Raw genomic sequence first — 19,715 nt, 5'->3', positions numbered from 1 at the left:
TGTTGGAGGTAGCTATCCAATTGGAGATGCCAAGAAGACAAGTGAATATGTGGTTTGGAGCTCAGGGAGGAGATTTGGGTCCTCATCATATAGCTAACATTTATTAGTCACTCACCATGTGCCATTGTTGTCTTAGGAGAAATTGAGTCTGATTTCTTTGTTTCTTCCCTCAACTCCTTTTTAGCATCTTTAGCTTTAAAGCACATTATTTGCCCCAGACCCTTGCCTTCGGTTTGGTTCATTTTAGGGCATTTCTCTCAGTACTTTCATGACAACTTTTGTCCTTTTCATCGGCCAGCCCTCCTGGACTGCAAGCACCCTAGGTCCCACCAAGCACTCTGGGTCCAATCAAACACCCAGAATCTACAAAGAAAAATGCAATCTTCAAAAATCCCTCATTTACTTGCTACCACCGCTCTACCCACAAGGGGGCACTACCTCACATAGAATCCTCACATTTTTGCTGCAGCAATTAATCAAAAACAGTAGCAGAACAACCACGAGGAAGCAGACCCCCAAATTTGTCTGAAGACCAAACTCCCAACACTGGCCACAGCCCCAGCCTTGGGGGCCCTCTTCTGAGGGCGATGCAGCTAAATTGTTAAGAGCATGGGCTTTGGAGTCAACCTGTATAGGTTCTGATCCTGGCTCTATCACTTCCTAGCTGTGTGCCCTCTAAGACTCAACTTTTTCATTAGGAAAGGGGAATACCATTCATAACTAACTCAGGGAGATTCTGAAGAACAAATGGTCAATGTTAGTGAAGAGTTTAACACAGTGCCTGGCACCTGGTACCTAGTCAATAAATAAATGTTCTCTAGTTCTGTGCCCTTATCCTGGCCACCAACTGAATTCTTAATCAGGTCACATACTGAGCTCCAAATTCCAGCTATTGATGGTCTCTTAGCTGGTCATCTCATACTGCATGGTTCTGGGAAGGATGGTGGGGGATAGCTCCATGAACCTGCATTCCCACTAAGAGTGACCCAATTCCAGTTTCACTGATGCCCCGCCCTCATGCCCACCCTAACTGGCCCCTTTTATGTGCACACTTATGTATTCAGGCTAAGGCTTCAAGTCAGTGTGCTAATTTTGGATCTCAGCTCTTCTGCTAGCCTTAGCCTTGGAAGCTGGCTTAGATTACACATTCCTGCCCTGGAGAGCAACACTCCCTCCAAACAAACAGGTACAGGAACACCTCATACTCACACACACACACACACACACACACACACACACACACACACACACACACAATGAAACACACACACACACATACTGAGGCATCTTCCACTCAGGAACACCTCATACACACACACACACACACACACACACACACTGAAACACATACCCACACATACAGAAGCATCTTCCACTCAAACCCCAGGAGCAAATTCCTGCCCAGAGGGGAGGGAACGAAAGGTAACTGAGACCTGAGGGACAGTTGGGCAGCTGGCTCAGTGCCTGCCAGGCACTTTTCCTAGTAAGGGCATCCTTTGGGTGACAATATCCGATTGAAGACACAGCCCATAGGGAGCTCTGGGACAGTTTTTCTTAGACCTGGTAGCAGTTTCCCTAGAAACCTTTTGGGGGATTGTACTCAGAGACTTGCTGGCACTCATTGACCCGGTCAGCCAGCAGCTGGTGCCTGCCTGCCTGCCTGCCTGCCTCCCTTCTCCTTCTCTTCCCTTACCTCCATAGCTGTAGCTGTATCCACAGAGATAAATGATTCAAATAACCATATGGTCTCTCTTAGTGCTGTGTGTGGCCTAAGGGTGTCCTTCAACAGTGTTTGTAAGCCTGCACCCACAACAACCCCCATGCCATTTCGGTTGTTTCCCCAAGAGATTGGATGAATTCTAGCTTCTCCAGTTCAAGAATTGTGTGAGTCTTCCAAGCTCGCATCAGCCTGGGGAGATTGGCTTCCCTTGGGTGTGATTCCAAAACACCCATGGATTCATTTCAAAAATATTTAATGGGCCCCTATTATGTGCCAAACACGGTTCTCAGTCTGGGAGATACAAAGTTTTTTTTTTTTTTTTTTTTTTAAAGAAAAGGAAAGGAAAATAAAAGAAGGAGAAAAATGGGCAGAACTTTCTAAGGACCTCAGGATTCACTAGGACTAAAATGCCAATATTGTGCTTACTGTGTGCCAGGCACTGTTCTGAGTGCTTTACCATCTATTCACTTATTTAATCTTCAAAACCTTGAATAAGGAATATGAGGAGTGTTACTATCTCTATCTTACAGATGAAGAGGCTGAAGCTCTGAGAATTTTTATGATTGTAGTGAGTTAATATAGTGTTCCCCAAAATTCATGTCTGCCGTGAACTTCAGAATGTGACCTTGTTTGGAAATAGGGTCTTTGCAGATGTCATTAGTTAAGGATCTTGAGATGAAATCATCCTGGATTTAGGGTGGGTCCTACATTCAATGACTGGTGTCCTTATAAAAGAGGAGAGGACACAGAAATAGAGAGGAAGTCCACGTGAAGATAGTTTACGTCTATAAGCCAAGGAACATGATGGCAGGCAACTACCAGAAGCCAGAAGAGAGGCATAGAATGGTTTCTCCAAAGGAACCAACTCCACCAATGCCAGGATGTTGGACTTCTTGCCTCTTATCCTGTGGGAGAATACATTTCTGTTGTTTTAAGCCAACTAGTTTGTGGTAATTTGTTACACAAGCCCCAGGAAACAAATGCAATGACTAATATTTGAACCCAAACAACAGGTTCCTGAGTCTGTCCTCTTAACCCTGGAGCAGGAATTTGCTCATGGAGTTTAGGTAGAAGATGCGTGAGCGAGCACATGCACACGTGTGTGTATGCTCTACTGTTAATAGCCAACAGTCTATTTACTACCTGTCACACTCAGTGAGGGAAGGTGGTTGGGGGGGTCCTTTACTAGTGACCCCAAGTGAGCAATAGCCTGGTCCCATCTAAGCCTCAATTTTCTCATCTGATTAATCAGAAATTGGTGCTAGATGGTCTTTAAGGCCCCTTCTAGTTGTGACATTTTATGAGACTGTGATTCATGTTTTTAGGGGAGCGGTGACACAGTGATGGTAGTGAGAGCAGGTTGTGGATGAGGGGATAAAGGATATGCATTATATGTAATTGATTTTCAAAAGGCCTGTGGATAAAAACCCTATTATGGAAAATTTTTCATTATCTTTCCCTGTTCTCTTTATGTCCATTTCTCTCAGACTCTCCCTTCTCCCTCCCTCTCACGCACATGCATATGCACCCCCACGCCCACACACATGCCCAGAGACTCTCCTTCAATCCTGGAGAGTAAGTTCATATTTATGAATTTCAAACTGGTACAGAGGGAAAGGACCAAGGTATGAGTGTCCAGCAGTTCTTGGCAAGGAGAAAGGCACTGTGGGAGGGGGGCAAGGGGGAGGGCTTCAGAGACTCAGGGCTGGAAACAGTGTTATTAAGTATGTTCATTAATGAGCCCAAGAAGGAAATGACTAATAAATTGATGGAAGGAGGATGATGGCACCAAACCACTTGGTTAATTAAAACCACAGAGGTCTTGGAGTGACTTCGAAAAGCCCCTGAGGATGGAAGTGGTCGATAGGAGGCAAATAAAGAATAAAACCAAGAAAGACCATTCAGGGGGTAATTGTTGAAGGGATGCCTCTTGCATGGAGAGGTATCTAAGACTGGGAAAAAGGCAAATGGACAAAATATCACAATTCTAAAAGTCTTTCCTGATATACTCCCCGTGGGTACTAAAAGCCCCCAACACTTGCCTGCTTCTTTATAAACAGCGTGATGCCTGTGTGTTTGTGACCATAGTTATTTTTCTGGCAGCCACTGGGAATGAGTCTGGGCCTAGGTCCAGAGCAAATGAGAGGAGCTATGGCACCCTGTGGAAGCTTCTAGGTACTGATCATGTAGAATAGCGTCTGAGAGTCTTTTCTGTTGTCAACACCCAAGTTGCACAGAGCCTCCCAGGCTGGGGTGCACTTTTCCCCAGATTAATCCCTAAAAGTTGTTTCAAATGGAATGATAGGAAATGACTGGAAATTGGCACAGTGCCAATTTAGGGTCTGGGTGGCATTTGCAGAACAATGATAGGCCCATCTCTCACAGCTTTTATGCAGGGAACTTGTCCTTAAAGCTTTGTCTGTCTCTCTTGGCAGAGGGGGAAAGTGCAAATACCAGAAGCCTGTGGTCAGACTAGACTTAGCATGTCACTCAGGCCCTCTTTGGGTCTTAGTTTCTTCATCAGTTATATGGGAGTAATTAGTCTACCTCATAGGGTTGTTTCTAATGTACAGCATGGTGACTATAATTAAAAATACTATATTATATACTTGAAAGTGGGGACAGTAGGTCTTAAATATTATCAACAAAAATATGGCAATAGTGTGAGAGGATGGAGGTGTTAACTAACCTTATTGTGGTAATCATTCAGCACTATATATGATATCAAATCATCGCATTGTACAACTTACACTTACATATGTTATATGTCAATAATATCTTAATAAAGTTGGGAAAATAAATAAAACTATAGTGTTCAAGAAGAAAAACATGGATAACATACCATGCGGGGCACACAGAAAATAAATAGCAGGCTTTGTCATGTTTATCTAGACAGTCTTTCTCTTATCCCTCAAACTTGATATAACTCATTACTTCCCCAACTGTGTGTTCCTTATCTCGGTTAATGGCATCACCACTAACCCAGTGTTTTAAACTATAAACTTCAGAGTCACCCCCTCACCCCTGCTTTCTTTCAACTCTCATATTCCACCCATCACCAAGGTCTAGTTCTTCTTTATCCCTGTTGCCCCATACCACCTCTACCCTAGGACAGCCCTTCATTGTTTCTTACCCAGACTATTGCAACAGCTTCCAAACTGGTCCACATGCCTCTGTCTCTCCTCCCTGCAGCCCGTTCTCCATAGTGTAGCCAGGTAAGATTTCTAAAACACAAATCTGATCATGTCACTGGGCCCCAGCTTAAAACTTTTCATACTCTCCATTTCTTTAAAAGATCAAATCCACACTCTATTTTGTCCTACAAGGAAATTCACAATTCTTTTCCCGTCCAGCCTTATTTCCATTCCTCACACAATCTGCACTTGAGCTTCACTGAATCCCTTTTCCAAATGTACCATGCTATGTGACTTCTCCCTGCCTTTGCATACACTGTTTTTTCTCTTCGACTCCTACTTGTTGAACTCCTACTCATCCTTCAAAGCCGGGCTGAAATGGCCTTCTGGTCCCTCCAAAGCAGACATTTTGATGCTCTACCTACACTCTCAAAACACTTATTCAGGCCCCATGTCTAGCACTCTCTTGCTGTCTAAAGACTATCTATTTATTCCACTTGCCCGAGTGCTCCCCAACCCCTGCAGTAGTCAGATTAAGCTGCCATAGTCCAAGGAATAGAATCAAGGCATCCGGCTGTGGCCAGTCTGTGTCCTGGACTCTGCTCTTCCTGTTTCTCCAAAACAAACCCTGTCACAGTCCCCCAGGGATCTTGAGAAACATAGAAAATCCAGGTGACAGGAACTGATGTTGAACAAGCTGGTGCTACTGGATAAAATCTTCTCATAACAAGCTCTGATCAGCTTCCTGTCTTCAAGATAAATGACCCAGTGCTGACGGTTCTGCAATTACCAGCTCTTCTAATTGAATGTCAAGACCCCTGATTTTGGAAAACCTGTGGCTTAGGCCCTCCCTGCCCAGCCCCTACCTAGATATATGTTCTCTTTTGTCTCTATTCAAATTCAATGGACAGGTGTTGAATGTCTGCCATGTGCCAGGTATCTTGCAAGGCATTTTAGAAACATGACCTCATTTAATCATTGTAACAACACTATCTTGTGGATATTACCATCTCCATTTGAAATATGATATGGAACCTGATGGCTCTAGAGGTGGAAGGACTTGCTCAAGATTACCCAGCTAATAAAAATATCAGATATCATATAGGGAGTTTGAACTATGTGCCTGGCACTGTGTAAAGTACTCCAGGGACATTGTTTTAGCTGTACAATGACTCTAAAAAGTAGATAATACGAGCTCCATTTTAGATTTGGAGAATATGGGGCTCAGAGAGATGACATGATTTGACTGCTATGATTAATAACTGACAGAGCTGGGACTATGAATCCATGTCTTTCTGTCTTTAGTTTCACTAATCTTTCTACCATACCACATGATCTCTTTTCTCCTCATCAGAACAGAGTTCTTCAAGTAGGAGTGCTGTGTCTCCCACGGGAGGAAAGCCACTGTTTATAGTACCACTCAGTATGAGGCACAGATGAACTATGGAATGAGAGCCAGGCTGCTCCAATCCAAACTTTGGGGCAGGTACTGGTGTGAATACTGGTGTGTCAGACCATTTTGTAGCACATGGCACTGCCTCTTCAGGTCCCCAAAGTAAGCATCTTCAACTCTCAGGGTTCTGGAAGAAATCTCCTTCTCTAGGAATGAAGTGGAATAAGGAAACATATTCCCATTGCAAACCCATTGTTCTGAGACCACCTCTGCCAAGAAAAAGAGCAGAGATAGAGCTGAAACTGCAGCCACCTGCTTACTTTTACAGATAATCTTCTTTTGGGAGATACATGGATAATGTAGCTAGAATATTTACTAAGTATTCTTGGGGGAGCTACTAGCTTGTTGTGTGTTCCTGGACCTGTGTCCCATGAATCCAAGGAGGGGATAGACCAGAAACTCTCTAAGGTCCTTCTAGCTTGAATCTTCTATAGTTCTAGGTCCCCAAGAAGCCAACATCAATTGGTTGCTGACCTGTTGAGTGTTGTGAATTCCTGGGCCTGTTCCCAGGTCAGTGTCAGCAGAGTCATGCACCCTAGCAGTCAGCTTTGAATACAGCACCCCAGTTATGTACTTCATCTTCTTCTTGACAGGCTCTTAAAGTAAGTGGACTGATGGAATGGACAGGAAAATGATCACTCTGGCAGACTCGGTGAGATCTCCTGCTCCCTCCACCACTATCCAGAGCCACAGCCAAATGAAATGGCTCTTGGAACAGAACTGGCTCATCCCATTATGGAAATGAGAGTTCTATTAATTGGAAAGAAACTTTCAAAGGCAGAGAGGTCAGCATCCAGTGTCCATGGTGAACATTACTCTGTGGGTATGAAAAATGGGGGGGGGGATTTTGCAGGGGGTGAATCTGCAGGTGGATGCTGGAGAGCAAGGAGGCAGCTGAGCTCAAATGGAGAGTATCAGCCTGGCAAATGTAATTAGCACCAGTTGGAGCTACCCTCTTCCTCTCCTCACCCCTGCCACTTCTAATTCCCTCAGTCACTCCATGTCCTGTTTCCACACCCTAGCCCACTCCCATTCTTTTCAGAATTTGTCCTCTTTGTTTATATAATAGCACTTACTGCCTTTCGATGCTGTGGAATGTTTCAAGCACCACAGAAGGCTCTTTCATGCTCCTTCTCAGTCAATACTCCCCTAAGCAATAACCACTAGTCCAGAATCATCTGGAGGTTTTGTTAAAGCACAGATGACTGGGCCTCACCTTCAGAGATTCTGATTCAGTTAGATCTGGGTGGGGCCCAAGAATGTGCATTTATAACAAGTTCTCAGGTGCTACTGGTGCTTTGAGAACCACTGAACCAGTCTGACTTCTATTGGCATCATTCAGTTTTGCTTGTTCTTCAATGTATTCTGTGTCTGCCTTCTTTTACTCATTATGTCTATAAAATTCACCCATATTTTTGAGTGTACCAGTAGTTTTTTTTCTTTTCTTTTTTTTTTTTTTTGCTGTATTGGTAGTATTTTGTTATATGACTATAGCACATTTTACTTATTTACTCTACTGTAACAGATGGTATGGGAAACACTGTACAAACCAACTCCAGTGGTATGTTAGAGCCATAGATGGAGAAACATTGAGGAAAAGTTTAAGGGAAAATCTAAGCCTCTTCACTGCTTTTTGGTTTACCTTCCTTCCTTGTACAGACAAGATAGCCTTCTTGGAACAGAGCAGGGACCTCATCGTTGGCCTTTGAGTTTGGGAATACTAAGACAGCTAATGTCAGTCTCCGAGTGGAAATGAATTTAGTGTATTGGGAGTACAGAAAGAAATCCAATATGGTTGACATGTAAGAAGAAAGGGGAGGATATAGATAATAGAGAGATCAACAGGGACTGTCTTTTAGAGGATCTTGTAGGCCGTGGGAAAGAGCATGGAGTTTATTCTAAGCACAATGGCAATCCAGGAAAGGGTTTCAGCAAGAGAGTAACAGGGTATGGTTTATGTTTTGAAAATATCCCTTTGGATAATGTATAGAGCAGTGGTTCTCATCCTTGGCTACATGTTAGACTCATATATAGGGAGCTTTAAAAAAATACTGATTCCTGAGTCTTACCTTCCAAAATTCTGATTCAATTGGCTTGAAATATAGCCTAGACATTAGGAGTAAAGACAGAGAGAAGTGTGCAGATTTGAGGCATATTTTGGATGTAAAATATACTGGGTTTAGAGGTTGACTATGGATTACAAAGAGATCAATGACTGAAAGATGTGGCCCAGTGTCTTATATGGGACTTACAGTGGATGGTCGTGCCATTCACTGAAATGGGGAACACTGAGGGAGCAGGAGCATGTTAAGGGTAAGACAGTAAGTTCACTTTCTGAAATGTTGAGTTTAAGTTTAATGAGTTATTCAAGGAGCTAGACAAGACTTCATAATGGTTTGGATACAGTGAGGGGAAAGGGAGAGGAAGAGCCATGAGGATTTCCTCCTTTAATGTCCTGTATTTCAGCCCTTCCATAACTCTTGCCTTGGTCATTTCCACTTCTCTGGTTTGGATCCCATCACTGTGCTCTGGGTACTAAAAGGCTTATCAGGTAAACTTATCCCTGCAAATGTGTTAGCTCACTCCGCTCCATCTTCCCATTTGATACTTTTGCCCAGTTAAAATACACATGTACCATACCCATCTTCTGCTGGATATTCCAAGCTTCTGTGACTGGCTGGTAGAGAAAGTTGAAAGAAAGTGTGCTAAAATTTCACCCCTTTAATTTCAGTAAGAAGATGATGGCTTGATCAAGATAAAATGGGGCAAGATTTTACTCTCTTTGGGAAAATGCAGGCTCGAAGCTAGGAGTTTTATATTATTTGTCTCACTGAATATCCTAAGCCACTCTGGTTGTTATTATTTCTATTTTACAGTTAAACAAACTAAAGCCCAGAAAGGTTAAGCAACTCATCCAGAGTCATACAACTAGTTAGATGCAGAACCCAGAAGCATATTTCTGCCATGAGAGCTTAGAGAATTTGTTTGTTTATGGCTGTCCTCCAAACCCTGTCCTGCTACATACTCAGCTTTCCCAAACTTTCCATAGTAATCCTGACCACCAGCTCTTTGGACTTCCTTTCCTACAATCTTATCATGAAGTATGCCTCTAGGAAAACAGAAGATCCTGCATAGAGACCTTCTGAGAAGCATGAAGGGAGTAAAGATTTCTCTTAGAAACTAGATTGATTGGTGTACTGGAGTGGAGTCATAATTTGTGAGCAATATCTCTTGAGTTCTGTCTTATAGTAATATGCCACTACCCCTGCCTCTGAAACAGAGATCCCAAGAGCTGGAAAAGCCTTTCAAGAGCAAAGAGTCTCATTCCAAAAGCAGGGAAACAGGGCAGAAAGAGGCAAGGTAGTTTGTTCAAAGTCACAGAGCCAATTAGACGTAGAATCAGGATAAGCCTCAGGTGTTCTGGGGCTCTATTATCCTGGAGTTCTGAGGATCTTTCCAGTAGCCCTTCAGTCCCAAATTGATCCTCACACCCTGGTGAGACATAGAGGAGGCAAGGAGGGTAATATATTCTCGATGGGGGTTTCCCAAGAGAATATATCTCTGGAAGCTTTCTGAAGGAAGAGGTGGGGGGGTGGAAGAACAGACAAAATCCTTGAGGCTACAGCAGAGAACTCTCCCCAGAACTGCTGCAGTCACGTCCCACCCTGCCAGCCAGCCCCACAGCCCTCAGCTTGGGGCTGGAAAAAGATATAGGACAGGGCTCCTTAATGAGAACATTTGGGAACCCTGGAAAGGTTAATGATCTGCAGCCTCGACCATCCGTCAGCTGCCCAGCCAGAGACAGTAAACACCGTTACTCATCTAATTAGTCAGGAAAGGCTGGGCAGGGGCTGAAGACAGGGCCTTGGGGATTACAGTCTGTGTCCACCCGCTTAGGGCTGTTGAAAGAGGCTACCAGAAGGTAGAAGCCCACATTTCTGGAGGCAGTTGAGAAGGGACTCACTCCTAGCTGGTCCTCCTGCAACTCTGGCTACAGGCTGTGGTAAAGATGTGGAAGGGCATGGACCTTTATTGAGGGCCTCCTTTGTGCAAGGCACTGTGCTAGTCAATTCTCTATGTGTCATGTTATATTGTCTTCCCAACAACACTGCAAGGTTCTTACATTTATTGAGCACCTTTTGTATGCCAGTCACTTTGCATATATTATCATCTTTCACTCTCCTTTTTTTTAAAGATTTTATTTATTTATTAGAGAGAGACACAGCGAGAGAGGGAACACAAGCAGGGGGAGTAGGAGAGGGAGAAGCAGGCTTCCCGGGGAGCAGGGAGCCCGATGTGGGGCTCGATCCCAGGACCCTGGGATCATGACCTGAGCCGAAGACAGACACTTAACTGACTGAACCACCCAGGTGCCCTTTCTTTCACTCTCCTAAGAGTCCTAGAAAGGAGTTGGTATTTTGCCCATCCTATAGGAGAGAAAATGGAGATTTACATAGCATAATTGGATTGTTTGCTGATTTATTCAACAAATGCATATTGCACGCCCACTCTGTGCCAGGCACTGTGCTAGGCACTGGGGCTATAATGGTAAAAAGACAGACACAGACTTCGCCCTCATGGAACCCACTGTCTGATGGGGGAAACAAACATTAAACATGAGCTCACACAACTAGTAAGCAATGAGACTAAGACTGGGATTTGACTATGGGGGAAATCTGTAGGCAAGGTTGTGAGGAGCCTGAGGTGACAGGTATTGTGGGAATCAGACCAAAATACCCTTGCTCATGGCTGGTCTACTCTGGCTCCAGGAGGCTAGGCCCTGGGACAAATGATATACTGCTCCTGGGGGTCAGGTGAGTTGAAGACCTCTCAAGGCATATGTGCTCATTGTGTTCTGGGAGGCTCTTCTCCTTTCCAGTTGCCATGAATTATTTCAGCTCCAAAGAGGAGGTATTGAGGTTAAGAATAGCTTTGTGATTTCTGAACAGTCATTGGGGGGGGGGCGGCTAAGGCAGGGGAATGAGTATTCTCTGAGCACCTGTTGTATTCCCAACTCTATGCCAAGTCTTTGGAGGGGTGCTCAGGGGCAAAGACCCAGGTTTTTTTTTTTTCACAGAGAGACCATTAATCTAGGTTGGAAATACGACTTATTTTTATAGAAAGATTAAGGAAGATAGCCAGTTAAGAGTTGAACAGGCCAGTTCTGGCTGGTCAGCTTATGCCTGAGATTCTTTGAGGGCTTTTTGGAAGAGAGAGAGGAAGGGAAGGAGTGAGATACAGAGAGAGTGTGCAAGTAAGTAAGATAAAAAGAAGTGTGGTGAACAGAGAGAGAAAGAGAAAGACAGAGAGACATGAAGAGATACACATAGAGATAGCAATGAAAGAAAGAGATAAGAAAGAAGAGAGAACAGGAGATAGAGGAGAGAAATAGACTAAGTGTGACAGACAAAATGACAGACAGTAGGGGGAGTGAGAGAGAGAAAGGGAGAGACTGGGGCCTGCAGTTGAACAAGAAGAGGCTCAAATGATGAGGTCACCTCTCATCCACTTTGAGGCGCTACAGACCACTATGGAGTCATGTTTCAAATGGTTACTGCATCCTAAAAAGAACTTTTTGCACTAGTGATGGGCTCAGTTTTCTGGGCAACTGAAGAGTAGGAAAGTGTACCCATGTGCATGCATGTGTGTGTATATGTGGAATTAACAGAAATCACTACATAGGCATGGGTGTACCCCTTTCCCACACTCTCACATTTATAAGCCTAGCTTCCTGCAAAGTTGAGTGTACCCCAACTTGTAAGGGAATCTTCTTTTTCCACTAAATGACATTCTCACTCCATTTAGGAAAGATCTCCACTGGGAAGTGAGTTCCTGTTATTTGAACCATAAAAGAATGTTGTCAGCAAACTAGGAATATCAGAATACCTAGGCTCGCATCTAGGCAAAATCAGGATTTAGCCATTTATTAGCTGTGTGATCTTGAGCTGTTTCATCAACTTCTCTGGGTCTCAGTTTTCTCCCCAACGACGAAGTGGTTGTATTTAGTCCTTGGCCGTTTTCCCATTTGAGCACGTGCAAGAAACAGGTGTAGCCTGGGCCCCCAAGGAAATCTATCCTGATGACCTTTAATTTGAAAGGGTGAGGGGAGGGGAGAGGATCAACAGATCAGATCAGAAGGCAGTGTGGAATGAGGCAGGGGTATAAATAAAGTAATGCCTAAATAAGTCATCTGAAATGGAATGGGCCTCTGGAAACTCAGTCCTTAGTCAGGCTCTCTTGTCCCAGTTGGCCGGCTCAAGGGAGGGGCCTTCCTCCTCTCACACCCCTCTTGGCTCCTGTCTGCTTCCTGCTTGCCTTCTGCCTCCCTTCCACTTTACTGCTCAGTAGGGCTAATATAGCCTGCCTTGCTGTAGGAAAACACCTCCACACACCATTTTTATTTCCAGTAGATTTCAGTTCTGTGTAATGGAATATGACTACGGACTTCATAAAATATCCAGAAGGATTAATGGGGTCTCCTGATTGAGAAACCAGCAAGCATTCTAGTGGGAGGGGAGAGAGTAAAAGGCCTGATATGGGGTTCTTCAGCCCATGTTAAGGGTGCCTTGGGGAAAATGGCCATTTCTTACTTGACTGGTCATGGGCAAGGTCAATCCCCTCCTCTCCACCTGCAACCCCTCTGACCCAAACCAACTCTTCTTCCTTTGTGCCTGGATTGTTGCGATAGCCTCTTCCCATGCTCCTTTGCCTTCAGCTTCCTGCCTCCTTTCTATTTACCACCCTTCACCTTTGTCTTTCTATATCCCAACATTGATCACATGCCTCCTCTATTGACTGTGAGCTAAGTAAGAGAAGAAACTGAGTCATCTTGTTAATTGATTATTTCCCTTTGCCAAGCACCATGTTTTTAACAGAGCAGGTGCTTAAAGTGTTTGGCAGATGAATAAATGAATGAATAAATACCATGGGCCAGTCACTGTGCTAATCATCACAGCATAGTTCTCCCATGTGCTCCTACAGTCCACAGTGCTCATCCCCATTAAATAATTTAGCCCACAGTTTGTAACTGCTTATTTACTAGACTGGGAATTCTGTGAAGAGAGGGACCACATCTGTCAGGCTTACCTTCCCTGAGGTACCTTACACCCAGTACTTTGTACTGTTTTGAATGAATGCATGAATGAATTTTCCACTGGGAATATATTTTCCCCCCATCTCTTACTGTATATTCAGAAGTTATTCATTGGGTATCTATTTATGTGCAAGGCAGTGTTCTAGGTATTGGAAATTTAGCAGTGAGCAAAACAGACAAAAACTTGGTTTGGTGGAGTTTATCAATCGATAAATCAATGGCCATATTTATATAAGCAAATGTCAAGTAGTGATAAGAACTGTGAAGAAAATTGAAGCTAGAAAAATGGGTAGAGAATGGTGGAGGGGATTCCTATTTTATTTATTTATTTATTTATTTATTTATTTATTTATTTCGATTTTATTTATTTATTTGAGAGAGAGAGAATGAGAGAGAGAGAGAGCACATGAGAGGGGGGAGGGTCAGAGGGAGAAGCAGACTTCCCGCTGAGCAGGGAGCCCGATGCGGGACTTGATCCTGGGGCTCCAGGATCATGACCTGAGCCGAAGGCAGTTGCTTAACAAATTGAGCCACCCAGGCGCCCAGGGGATTCCTATTTTAGCTGGGGACTTCAGGGAGGATCTCTCTGAGGAGGTGACATATGAACAGAGACATGGATGAGGTGAAAAACGAGGCATTCCAAGTAATGGGAACTAAGAATGCAAAGGCCCTGATACAGGAATATGCTTGGCAAATTTTAGGAAATGTAAGGAGGCCAGTATGGCTAAAGTATGGTGAACAAGGAGATGGGGAGGAGACAAGGTCAGAGAGCGAGGCAGTGGCCAGACCATAGAGGGTTATGGAGACGATAGTAAAGAGTTGAGATATTATTCTAAATAAAATCAAAAGCCAACAAAAGATTTCTAAGTAGGCAAAAGACAACAATTGATTGATGTTTTCAATAGATCTGTGAACCCTGGTGAAGAAATTCCTGGAGGCAAGAGTGGAAGGACAGAACCCAGTTAGAAAGCTAGTGCAATAGGCCAGGTGACAAATGATTACGGCTTTGTCCACAGTGTTAGCAGTGGAAGTGAAGACAGAATAGCTGGACAAGATATATTTTGAATGCAGAGCCAATAGACTTGTTCGGCTATAGTTTGGACGTAGGGTATGAGAGAAAGAAAAAGGGAGGAATCAAGGATGAGTCTGTGGATTTTATTCAGTTCAAGTCCCATTCTTCATGGCTCAGTTCAAAGCCACCCACACTGGGAAGGCTTCCCTGACACACCATTTACCTTAAAATCAGCGTCTCCCTCTCAATTTCCATAGCAGTTTGCAGCTATATAATGCTAACAAGATCATTTTACCTTATGACAGAACAGAGCTTCCTGTGCCCATCTGCCTCCCCCACCTGACTTAGAGTTCCTCAGGGACTCTGTCATTGTCATCTTTGGAGTCTTCACTGGATCCAGTACAATGGCTTTTGCAGAATATTTAACCAATAAGTACTGGTGAGACTGAATAGATTAACTAAATTGAAGCTGTTTATTATTGCTTCCAGTGTATGGTTGCAAAACTCTCCAATCTTTAGAAGGTAAGCAGAATAATTATTTCAACATCACCAGATTTTAATTACTAAAGTCCATTTGATGGATGCCTCTGCTTGAATTATTGACATCATGAGGATTAAAATATGGTCCCTTGATTAAAAGGAAGCTCATGTGTTGAATGAGGGGCGTGGAGGGTGCTGGAGGGTGGGATATAGAGTGGATCCTGTTCTCACAGTTCATGTTCATCTAGAGAAGCTGTGAGGAGAAGCAAAAACTATCTAGAGGAAGATCAACCTCATACTTATAAAAATGGCAGAAGTGAGAGGAGGCAGGAATTTTGGAAGCGTGAGAGTTGAAGCATATGGACCTGGATTCAAATTTCAGCTCTACCATTTACTAATCATGCTATTCTAAGGAAATCATTTTCAAAGTTATTGTTTGTTTTTAACTGAGGTACAACTTATATACAAAAAAGTGCATCAGTCTTAAGTGTATAACCTGATGAATTTTTACAAATGCATACATCCAGGTAAACATCTCCCAGATTAAAATGCAGAACCGTTACAGCATTCCAGGAGACTCTCATGCCTCTTCACAGTCAGTACCCCTGGGAGAGGTAGTTACTCCTATCACTTCTATCATCATATAGTGGTTTTCCTTGTTTTTAATCTTTATATAAATGGAATTATACAGAATGCCCTTTTTTGTGTCTGGCTTTTTTTTTTTTGAGCAAGTCACTTAGACTTTAAGACAGTTTCCTCATCTATATAACAGGAATACTAATAGCATATAAGGGCATGAGGATTTAATGAGATAAAGCTTATAAAAAGCTCAGGATAGCACCTGGGACATAGGGTGTACCAAATAAATATTAGTCCTTTTCTTCTTTCCTTCCCTTCTAAGTTCCTAGAACTGTATTAGGCACTACTAGTGCATAAGAGAAGCATAAAAGGCAGTTTATACCCTTAAAGAGTGAATGATCTAGTTAGGGAGAAAAAGATGTAAAATGCTTGGTAAGCAGTAAAGGACAATTTTAATAGAAGATATTATTTAATATGATAAATAAATAATTTCAATTACTGATCCCACTGCTGATTGGAGAGGAGATAGGCAATATAATGAAATGGTGAAATGCATAGGTTTTGGAGTTTTAGGACTTCAGTTTTAGCTCCAGTTTCTCCACTTACAAGCTGTGTGACCTTGGGGATGTCACATAAGTCTCTAAGCCTCAATTTCTTCATCTGTAGAATGGAATTAATACTATTGTATACCTCATGGGATTGCTGAGAACATTGCATGCTGAGAACATATGTCAAGTGCCTGCCACAGTACTTGGAACATAGTATACACGTAGACAATGGTATTTGCTGAGGGTTTTTTCCTGTTTTGGGATACTAGGATTCATAAAGATCCAGAAGTACCAGTCAACCAGGGTTGGCTAAGTGGCTTGCAAAACCTCACTTACTCTAGCTGAACAGGTAGCAGGGCCCCCAAAGTGATTGTTGACAAGGGGCCACTTCTTCATTTACCCCTCTGCCTTTCTTGAGACACTACCAGTGACCACTGACCTATGGGTACTGCCTCTGAGTTCCCTAACCATACTTTGTTTTGTCCATAAGGTTTAACTCCTAGTGATCCTGGTCCCCAGCTTGAAGTCCTCCTTGAAAAGTTGACTTCATATAGCCTTCTACCAGAAGCTATGGCAAGCTGGCTCCAGTCCAGCAGTGGGAGACTCATTTGTCACCAAGGAGTGCAATTTTCATGGCCATTTGAAGTTGACATTTGGAAATCAAAATTCTTTAAACACTGTATAGCATCACAGTGTTTTGAGAAAACATTTTCAAAATGGTTTTATGCGTTCTGCTTCCCATTGTTCAAAACAAAATTAAAAAAAAAACTTAAAAATCAACATGTCTTAAAGATATTTTTCATCCAAAACAAATGTCTCAAAAGCTTTTTGCAGATATGATGATTAGTGAGGTGATTCAACCCCAAATAATATTTTCTCTAGTGTTGTTCTGATGATTGTATTTTGCAGACTTGATTTAGTCAGATTATCATCTCAAAACCATATTTATTTTCCTTCTTCAGACTCAGCCAAGAGACCAAGAAAACTTAACACCTTAGAGCTTCAACATAAAATTATGTGTTGAATAAATCATTTTTTTCTTTTTATCTTGGCTGCTAGGAGACTCAGAGTTATGTTAGGTAGAGGTAACTATTTCACTCTTCATTCGGCCTAGAAAGGCATTTCTAAATTTTTTTGAAAAATAGCCTTATTGAGGTATAATTGATATACAAAAAGTGGCACATGTTTAGTGTAAATAATTCAATGAGTTTGGATGTATGCATACACTTGTGAAAATATTACCACAATTAACATAACAGACATCCATCACATCCAAAAGTTTCCTTGTGTTCGTGTGTGTGTGTGTGTGTGTGTGTGTGTGTGTGGCAAGAACACTTAATATGAGATCTACCTTCTTAATAAATATTTCAGTGTCTATATGTGAAACTTCTACAGCAAAACATAGGGGGAAAGTTTTGACATTGGTTTTGGCAATGATTTCTTGATATGACACCAAAAGCGCAAGCAAAGAAAGCAAATAAGAAAGTGGAGACTGCATCAAACTAAATTGCTTTTGCACAGTGAAGGAAACAACCAACAGAATGAAAAGTTAACTTATGAACTGGGAGAAAATATTTGCAAACCCTATATCTGATAAAGGGTTAGTACCCAAAATATATAAGGAACTCCTACAACTCAATAGCAAAAAAATCAAATAACCCAGTTTAAAAAATAGACAAAGCACTTGGGCAGACATTTCTACATGATTTTCCTATCACTCTTTTGATCTTTATTTATCTACCCCATTGCTCTGAATTTTTATGTTAATCTATCTCAAATCCATTTTGGAAGCAGATGGAGTTATTTATGATAAATAAAACATATATGTTTCAAAATCTCCAAACAAGAAAAAAATCTACTCATTGGAGGTTGAGCAAAATATGTGAATTGACATTTCACAGAATAGGAAATCTGACATTATGGGAACATACCCAATTGCAATAGTACTCTGATAAATGTAAATTTGAAAACCCATGAGAAATTTCTTGGCACACCTTTGAATGGCAAAATTAGAAAGTTAGATAATATCATGAGTAGGTGATGATGTGGGGAATTATTTTCTCATGGACTGCTGGTGGGAATGTGAACCAGTGCAGCCACTCTGGAGAGTAACTTGGAGGTGCTTAATGAAATTAAATATGCATAAACTCTATTACCAAGTTTATAATTCTGGAACAGATCCATTAAGGAATTCCATATGGAATCATATTTTCTGATAGCAATGAAGGCAACCTAGATATCTACAACTAGGGGACTTAGATTATAAAATGTGATATATGCACACAATGAGAATACCACGTAAGATCAGAACAAATACTCTAGATACATGTCTTAGCTCAAGCTGCCATAACAAAATACTGTGGGCTGGATGGTTTAAACAACAGACATTTATTTTCTCACAGCTCTGGAGGCTGGAAGCCCAAGATCAGGGTGATAGCATAGCTAGTTTCTGGTGAGGTGAGAGCTCTTTTCCTGATTTGCAGATGGCTGTCATCTGTGTCCTCAAGTGGTAGAGAAAGAGAAAGCAAGCTCTCTGCTGTTTCTTCTTATAAGAGCAGTAATCCCATCATGAAAACCCCACCCTCATGACCTTATCTAACTCTAATAACTTCTTAAAGCCCACCATCTCCAACTACCATCACATTGGGATTTAGAGAGTCAACATATGAATTTTGATGGGGACACAAACATTCAGTCCATAACAGTATGCCTAAAGCAACATGAATAGATCTTAAACAAAAATGATATTGAGTGAAAAATAATAAAGGGAGTTTCATGGTGCAATAAAATTTATGCAAAAAATACTATAAAATTTCAAGATCTCATATGTATCTAAATAAATATGTGGATGATGGATTGAAAAGATGTTTATTAAGTATGTTAGAATAGATATCTATGGGGGCAGAAGGAAAATGGGATTGGAGATTGGAAATGAGGAAAAATATAATTAATTAAAACAAAAAAGAGAGTCTTTGTTATGAAGACTCTGTGCCATTAACAAAGAATATGAGTGACTCAGGTCTGAGGCTTGTGTCTTGAGGCCAAAATAACCAGAAAAATATTTATAAATTTAAGGGGTCTATTGTGGTGTTTCAATGTTAGTTCTTATAAATATGCAAGAAAACTTAATAAAACCTAAACCCAGCAGGAGAAGAGAAATAATAAAGATCAGAGCAGAAATCAATGAAATAGAAACCAAAAGAACAGCAGAACAGATCAACGAAACTAGGAGCTGGTTCTTTGAAAGAATTAACAAGATTGATAAACCCCTGGCCAGACTGATCAAAAAGAAAAGAGAAATGACCCAAATCAACAAAATCATGAATGAAAGAGGAGAGATCACAACCAAGACCAAAGAAATACAAGCAATTATAAGAACATATTATGAACAACTCTATGCCAGCAAAATAGATAACCTGGAAGAAATGGGTGCATTCCTAGAGATGTATCAACTACCAAAACAGAACCAGGAAGAAATAGAAAACCTGAACAGACCTATAACCACTAAGGAAATTGAAGCAGTCATCAAAAATCTCCCAAGAAACAAAAGCCCAGGGCCAGATGGCTTCCCAGGGGAATTCTATCAGACATTTAAAGAAGAATTAATACCTATTCTCCTGAAACTGTTCCAAAAAATAGAAATGGAAGGAAAACTTCAAATTCATTTTATGAGGCCACCATTACCTTGATCCCAAA

Source organism: Callorhinus ursinus, unplaced genomic scaffold (assembly GCF_003265705.2).
Source record: "Callorhinus ursinus isolate GAN/ISIS: 27379988/994484 unplaced genomic scaffold, GSC_fseal_2.0 scaffold33, whole genome shotgun sequence".
In the NCBI taxonomy this organism is placed as follows: domain Eukaryota; kingdom Metazoa; phylum Chordata; class Mammalia; order Carnivora; family Otariidae; genus Callorhinus; species Callorhinus ursinus.
Note: the sequence above shows the minus strand (reverse complement) of the source record.